This window comes from Apteryx rowi, unplaced genomic scaffold (assembly GCF_003343035.1).
Source record: "Apteryx rowi isolate R43461 unplaced genomic scaffold, aptRow1 scaffold_15, whole genome shotgun sequence".
NCBI classification, from domain to species: Eukaryota; Metazoa; Chordata; class Aves; order Apterygiformes; family Apterygidae; genus Apteryx; species Apteryx rowi.
In genome coordinates this window covers 1,322,118-1,330,655 of record NW_020447752.1, presented here as the reverse complement: position 1 = coordinate 1,330,655, position 8,538 = coordinate 1,322,118, and positions in this window count along the sequence as shown.

Sequence of the window (8,538 nt, the reverse complement as noted above, 5' to 3'; positions counted from 1 at the left end):
GGGCCGGGGGCGCTTCTGCGGCGAAAGTTTCCCCCCGAGACGAGCCCGTGGCGGGGAGGGGAAATGTCCGTCTCCGTCGCGTCTCGCCGTGGAGGCGCTGGGCACCGCAGCCCTGGCGGCGTTGTGCCTCAGCTGCTAATTATTGCACGAAAAATAGGAGATGTTTGTAGTCTTGCTTTTAAAATTGCCTGTCGGTGTGTTAACGTGGCCCTTGTTTGCATGTGTGTGTATGTGTTTGGTTTTTTTTTAATCTGTGCCGGCGGGTTGCGGAAAGCACCTTTCTCCTCCAGCGTAGCCGACAGCTCGAATATCAGCGTTGCGTTCGGCAGCGAGAGATGGGCTTGCTCGGTACGCGGCGTTTCGTAACGGCGGCTGGAGCGTTTGCGGTGGGTCGCGCGCCCGCTGTGCGGGAAGCCGCGCCGGCAGCCCTGGCGCTCGCTAAGTTTAAGGCCTGAATGAACCCGGGCGCGCGACGTGCCTCCCTTTGGCTGCAGCCTGCTCGTCCTCCTTCCCGAGCTGCCGCTCTCCCGGGCCGCCGTCGCGATGGGTTTGGTCCCCGTGGGGTGGCCGGGCCTTGCCGTGGGAGGCCGGCGGTGGCAAGAGCCTCCTCGGCGGTGCAGCCCCGCGTGTGCCGAGGGCGAAGGTGCCTCGGCGCCGGCTCCCACGAGAGCCGCRGTGAGACCTGCATCGGCCTCGGCTCGCACCAGCCCTTGAATGGCGAGAGCGCGTTTCCAGATGGACGAAACGCCTTTGCTTAGCTGTGACTGCGGGGGAGAAAAGGAAACCTGCTGAGCTTTTTGGGCTGAGAGAGCCCCCTCTGCGGTCGGCGAGCTGCTGGATGAACGACTCGGGCGATCCGCCAAGCTCCCGCCATGGCATCTCCCCTCCGGTGGGGAGGAGGAAGAGGTTTGGCTTTTAGGAAGGAAGAGGAACGCTGCTCCCCTCGGGATGACGGGCAGCAGGAGGGATGCTCTGGGCCGTGCCCCGCTCCCTCGGGAGCTTTGGGCCCACTGATCCCTTCTTGCCCCCTTCCCTTGATGCCCCCATAAAATCAGGGGTCAGCTCCCGAGCTCTGTGGAGCACGGGTGAGCGCTGCTGCCCCGCGCCAGCAGGCTACGGGATGAATGGTTTTAGCTGCTTGTCGAGCCACGGGAGGGTTAATAGCGCTTCCTTCGCCTCCTCCCCAGCCCCTCTCGCGCCCCTGAAGACGCAGAAGCGCCGAGTCGCTTAAGCCTGGGCTCGAGCATCATTAACCGAGCGGGGATGACCAGCCCCGGGCTCCTGGTCCAGCGTGGTGCCCTGCTCGCTGGGCACGCAGCCTGCTCCGTCCCCTGCGTTTCACGTTAAATGTCGTGACCGAGGCAAAGTTATTTAAGTCATGCATTTGAAAAAAAGCCTCTTCCTTTGTTAATTCTTGYTCTGAGATGAAAACTCCTGTCCTCTGTGCTCTCTGCGTCTGGAAGCAGCTAAATGGGTAATACGATGCCAAAAACTGTCCTCRGTCTATAAAGATGTACTCTGCACATGCGAGTGGTTCAATAGGACAGCGGTAACAGATAAATCTTTCACAGCTCTCAGGACATCAGGACGTAGGAAGTGGTTTGACATCGTGTTGAAATATCTATGGCTTGTAGGTCTCCTCCTCCTCCTCCTGCGTGCTTGCTCCCTTTCCGTGCCCGAGCTTCTCACTTGTGCTATATTTTTATCGCGTGGTTTATTTTTGTCGTGACTGTGTTGTGCTCCCGAGTAACACAAGAAGACTGACTGCGTTACCGAGTTCAGTGCTGGCTTCTGAGCGATGGGTTTTTTTTTTTCCCCACTGTTGAATCGGCGGCCGCCGTCTGTAGGACGGTYGCTCCCGTCCTTCGGCAGACCTCGTGCCTGCGCTGCTCCCTGCCTTGCTGTAGAGCCGGTGATTTTGACAGGTAACCGGCTCGTGGGCTTGACCCCGAGTTGCTCGATAGCCGAAAAGCCTCCTCGGGATATACGAAATAAAGAAGGGCGAAGCGCGAAGGGGCAGCTGCAGGCTTGCCCTCGCGTGCCGGTTCTCGCAGGAGCGCCGCTTTGCGGTCCTGGCGACGTGTGCCGGGTGCGGGAGCGTCTCCGAGAGGGGCAGAGGGGCGAAGGAGCGGCCAGGTCTGCGGGGCTGGAAGCGCGGCTTGTTGTGCTGCTTGGCTTTGGTAGAGCAGACTTCTGGTAGGCTGTTAGTTTTCATTAATCATATTTAAGTTTCTGTCACTAACTTTTTAATTAAAGGCATGGTTGATACCACTTTAATGAATGTACGGATGTTAAGCCATCTTCATGCATAAAAATGCTTTTTAATTCCCTTACTATTCCCTTTATGGCCCTTAGATGCTTTTGTTACCATTTAAACAGTCTACAGTAGCAGCTGTTTATCTTCTTATAACTTTTTTTTTTTTCCTCCTCTGTGTTCAGGAAACAGCAATGGTTTGAGTAAACAATTCCCTGGTATCCTTTAACAATAATTTTTAAGCAACTTGGCAAAAAGGGACATGACTGATGTCTAAATAGTGCACTCGGAGACTCTTCTTGCTGACAGCAGCCCTTAGCCTAAAGTAACTGCTAAAAGCTTTGCTTGTTCCTCCTTCTTGCGTGAGGTGGTGAGGAAAGTCAGAAGGCCTTGATGTATGGCTTTCGGTTATGGTGGGTTTAGCGAGGATCTTTCCTCCAAACGATAATTTCTTCTAAAGTGTCCTTTCTATTTTGGGGTTGCTTCTGACTGTATTTCAATGCATTTGTCGCTTGTTGTGCAACTAACAGCCAAAGCCTTTATTGTGATTTACCATCTGGCATGTGGGAGTTTTATCTAACTTCTCATTTACTTGACAGCAACCAGTTTGGAAAGACCTTGTCCTGATTTTATTTATTTTATTTTATTTATTTTTTTAATTCTCAAAAGTTGCAACTGGAAGTGTGGGGGGGTTGAATTTAAATAAGTAGTCTCTTTTTGTTCAGAATCTGTTACTGCTTCTGCGAGCTGGCAAAATAGAGCATCCCTTTCTTCAAGCAAACTAATTTTAAGAAGGACCCTCCGATTAGTCCGAAACAGCATTAATTTCCTCCCACTGTAAATCCGGTAAACTGTAAAGCCTGTCTGGGAAGCTTCAGGAGACGGCGCAGGAAGCTGGGGCTTGCTCCTGAATGCCGCTTGACTCCTGCCGTTCTTGCGTATTCCCAGGAATGACCCGGTCTAGGACCAGCACGATCCACTGAGAAACACTTCTCTTTGACATGATGTTTTTCTTTTAGGCTTCCTCTTATATGAGGGAGATGCATGATTTGGGCTGGGGGGAAGGAACAAACAATTTCTTCCTTTTTTTATTTTCTTAGGGTGGAAAAGCAACCTGAGAAAAACACACTTTTCTTAATAGCTAATTTCTCTAAATTGTGAAGATTTCTTCTAGTTTAATTTTACAGCTCGCTCATATAGGGCATGATGCAATTAATATTTCTGTGTATCCCCAAATTAGTAAGCTATGTCTAAATTTAATTCTGAGCCTGAAAGCATTCTTTTAAACAAAAATGTTCTGTAGCTTCCACTGTAAATGGGAGTGAAGTAATTAATGTAGAGGAGGGGGAAATAAATAAAACATTTTTATTTTTAACTTTGTTTCCTGGGTATTGGAGGAAATCCAAATGCCACAGCATTGTACTGGGGCAGAAGAATCTCTGTGTGAACTCATCCACGAACTGAAAGGGAATCTGACTCTTCTAATTATAGTGTCCAAAGCCAAGAGTCCTATGAAACTTGAAGCGAGCAACGAGTATAATGAATGATATTTAGATGTTCTTACTAACACTAGAATAATAAAACAAATTAGCATTGGGCTAACTCRCATCCTGCCCCACCAGGGGAGTTTTAATCACTAGAGCGCTTGGTCAATGCCCAACGCTCCTGAAGTCGTCTTCTGTATTTCCTGTAGGCAAGGTGTCTCGCAGGTGGGGGAAAAATGTCTCTTTCTTTTTAAAGATGACTGTGGGGATCCTGGGGGAATCTCCTGAGAGATGTCAGTGTCTGGAGACAGAGCTTTTCTCAGCAGCTTGCAGCCCTCCTCAGTATGTTTTACACAGGGTCAAACTTCAAGGGGGAGAGGAAACAGGGGGTTGCCTATGGAAGTGGAGACAAATGGTTATTGAACATATGTGGTACAGGGAGCTATGGGACTTACCATGAAAGAGCAGGAAGAAATCTAATGAGTGTAGGGTAAAACCTGCTCTGGGGAACCTGGGAATGTCTGAGGAGATCTCTGCAAGGAGGAGGTCCTGGCTTCCTGATGCAAGACCATTCAGGAGGAGAAGTTTGGTGCTTCTTGCCGCCTCACCTGAGCTCACCCTTCCATATGCAGGGGATAGTAGCAGGGGACGGTGTGTAATTGCGATTGACTTGTGTGTGATGGCTGCCACAGCGCAGGACGATGAATGGTTTGGAAAGCTGCAGCTGAGCTGCTGGACCTCGCAGAGGGCTCTTGAGTTCAGAAACATGCCAGGGCCATTGCTCCTGTGACCCCCCCCCGCCGCTGCCTTATGCAACAGCTCCTACCGGCTGCTCGGCTCTGCAGCGGTGATGCCGGAGAGGGCAGGAATGGAAAGCAAATACTTCCACTGATTAAGAAATAGGCTGGGCAGAACATAGCTGCCTGCGCAGGAATATGGGCAACCTGAGCAGCAGTTGGGTCTTCTCATAATCACTTGCAGCAAAAGCTTCTCTTTCTTCAGCTTCTCCTTTCTTGGTTGGTGCTTGAGGACTCCAAATTGGCTTTTTCTTCTGGCTTCTAACAGCCTCCAGAAAATCTTGCTTGGGCAGAGCAGAAGAGCTGCAACATCCAGAGATCTGAGTCCTTGTGGACCTCAAGATCTTCCACAAAGAGAAAAATCTGAGAGTCCTTGGGTAATGTGGAGTCTGCCCAGATCCACAGTCTGGGCTTGGCCACGTTTGGACGGCTGTGCTCAGTGAGCGCCATGACATTATAAGCAGGAAGCTTAAAACTCTCCTCTGCAGGAAAGGAATTGAGCCTAGGTAACTTGGAGAGACTCCTTCAAAGTGGTGAGGAAAAGCAGTTCACCGCTAATCCCTTCTGGTCATTTAAACAGCTCGGTTTCCTGTCGGAGACCACACGGTGGCATTTCTACTTGGATTTTTATTTTCTCTTTATCGGTTCATATCGTCTGGCGTGGGGCAGGGGAAGATCCGGACAGCCCGGTAAAGCGACAGGTTGTGCCTGGCTAGAAGGGGGCCTCCGATCATTACAGCACCACCGGGAGAACTTAGGAAAGATAACAGAGAACGAACAGCTGAAGGCTTTGTAATTCATGTTGTGGCTGCGGTCCATGTAATGGATAGGGAAGTCGACTGATTTGTTTGGATTGCCGGTGCTTACATAACTATAGCTTAGCTTCGGGACACTAGTTCAAGCAAATCAGCTGACTTAACCCATGGAGCAATGACCTCCAAAGGCGTTTCTCTTTAACAGCGCGATAACCGACTTGGGAGGTGGGAATGTGTCATAACATCAGCATGCGGAGTGCTCTGTYGTATCTTGGCATCTCAGCGGCAAGGCCTTGTTATCTCCGGTTCCAAGGAAGTTTGATGTTTGCATGACTGTTAACTTTAGATGTGTAGCAAGGCCTTAATTCCATTAAGTGCTTTAAAAGGTGATGGAAGGATTTCAGGCTTTTATAGTACAGCCGTGGTAAACTATAGTTCGGCTTCTGCTGTGTGTCTTGTACTGGTTAGTCATAAGGAATCTCATTCAGGACTTAGTGAATCACACTGGGACTTTTTTTTAGATGACTTGAGCTGGAGTCGGAGAGTTACGCCATCGTGGGGAACCCTGCAGGGCTGTGGACATCTCTTAAGAAGTAAAAAACGATGCTGTGCTGCCATCAGTTGTTAGACGCTTGGAATGAACAAAGAAACAATTTTTATAAATGTCTCCCTATATATAGGCATATGGCGTAAATATGTTTTATGTACGTCAGAAGACAGTACAATGGTTATAAATGCGCTTGTGATAGTAATTTGTTTTAAAATCAATGCTGTAATTTAGGTAACCTCCTTCTAGAGGTAGAAACACTGAGGAATCATTTTTCTCTGTGTGGGTGGTTTACCTACTTTAATGCAACTCTTCCCTTTTTTTCCCCTCTTTTTTTAAGAAGGAAATAGACATTTTATATTTATCATATCAGATGAAATTGAGATCTAAATATTTACATCTTTTTGCTGGATCTGAGGTTGAGAACCAATTGTAGGCGTTGCCAAGCTGTTTAGTTGTCTCCTTCACTGAGTAGGTTGATTTTTTTCCTTTGGGTGGTGGAGAGATGGAGCCTCATATTTCTCTTTATTATTCTCTCGTCAGTCTCTGCAGCTGGAAGCGCTTCCCTCTGTGGGCTGCTTGACCTGGCATTATGTTCGGAGGGTGTTCTAGCCTAAACATGCCGTGAGCTGAACGCGCGTTATCTCCCGCAGAACGCAGAGTTAGCTGCAAACTGTGAAAGTGGAGAGGGAGTTCAGGATACGAGTATGTAAATAACTCGGGGATAGCTTGTAAAAGAGAACAGAAGGGGAGGAAGAAAGGCCTCGTGTTTGCTTTTTCCCCGTCATCCTCGTCTCTTCTCTAGCACTCTCCGTGGCTGAGGTTCGACTCTCTCCACAAACAAAGGTGGAGGATCACGTCTGTTTTCTGCAAGGGTAAACCAGTAGCCGACATGTGAAATGTTGCAGGTTGCAAGTCAGTAGAAAAGACGGTAGAAGAACCAGAGCTTTCTGCCTCCAGTTTTCTTCTGACTTTCTGCCCAAACCCAGCCTCCTGGGCTGTGCTAGCATGCGTGCTTAGTCTTGTAAGCGACCAGGCAGGCTGCTGCTCTTTGGGCATGTCTGGCATGGTGCTCTCAGGCCTCCGATCCTGCCTGTTGTGTAGGTCCACCAAAGCCAGCAGATGAACATGAGAATACCAGACAGCTTGTTTGTTTTCCTTCTCTCCCTTGTTTTTAAACATTGTTCGTGCAGGCTCTTGGGATCCATTATTTGTCTAAACCTGTATCTGGATTGTAAAGTATTGCTGAAAATTTAACTTCTACAGATGGTAAATGTCTTTCAGTGAATATCTTCAAAAATGCGTTCAGCATGGACGCAATGTATTCTTTGTCTGTTTTGGGACTACAGAATAATTTTTAATGCTGTCTGTTGCTTACATTTAAATCCTATAAATAATGTTTTTTTGTTTTTTGTTTTTGTTTTGATAAGTCACATCTATCTAACACACTATTGCTGTCAGAGGAAAGTTCATATTTGGGCAAGCCTACTTGAAGCCTTAAMCTTTTTAGTACAGCTTGTGTGTGTTGCTTGTGGCTTCCCAGTTTTAATCTGTCATTGTGTTTAGAAGAGCAAGAGATGGTTTGACTTGCCCACAGAGGATGTGCACTCTGCCTCTGCTTGACAGTCTGCTCAGACAAATGGTAGCATTGGAAATTCAGCGTCAAGAAAAATCTTGATAGTAAAACTTTTCTTCTTTAGAGTTAGCGTCTTATAAACTGACTTCTAACAGCAGTAATATTCATGCAAATCTGTAAGAAAAACTGCTCACTGAATTTTGTAGGTGCTTTTCCTTCTGTGCCTGGTCTCTGGTGGACCTTATCAGGACATGGGCCAGATCTGGTGCATCATAGCTGTAAAAACTTCTGGACTGTCTAGGCAGAGAGGATATAGGGGAAAGCCTTCTCCTGCTCTCCTCCTCGGTAAGATAGCCCCAGCAGAAAAGCAGCTAAAGAGGAGATTTCATTGTCTAATGGAGCATCTGTATTATTAAAGGTAGGTAGGTTAAAGCTTCTCTTACTTACTCTGTATGTCTTTTTGTTGACAAAAGTTGTGTGTTAGTCCTTGTTAGCAAAGTAGAACTGAAAAACGAGATTAGAATGTTTTTATCTTAAGCATCGTTACCAAAATCATCAGCTAAACTGTATTGAGAGTCTGCTTTTGTTCCTGGTGCTCTACAGGCAGAGTATAACTTGACCTCCCCTTCTTCCTAAATCAAGTCTACAGCACCAGCAGCTCGGAGAGGCACCTTCTGGTTATGAACAGGTTTGGAGTCACCAGAAAGTAATCTGGGAGACAATGTCAGTTTTACAACTGTTTCTGAGAATTGCATTTTTATTGTTCCTACCAAGTGCTCTGCAGAGGTCTCTTGCAGTGGATTTGTAGATCCCTGCACAGTTCAGCTAACTTGCTGGGTTTTCTTCTTCTTCTTTTTTTCTTTTTTTTTTTGGGGGGGGGGGCAAGGGTGTTGGTTTAGTGGAAAGGAATTTGGGCCATGTAATTATTTGTGTCCAAGCTCAGGTTTACATTGCCATGATGTCTTATTTGTAGAAGCTGTGGGTAAACAACATAAACCCCAGTAAGATTTTTTTTTTTTCTTTGATAGGAGATTCAGATTTCATATTACGGGTGTAAACTTGGTTGCTGTTTATTACAACATATAACACAGAGGTATTGCTTGAACAATGCTCTACTGTAACTAG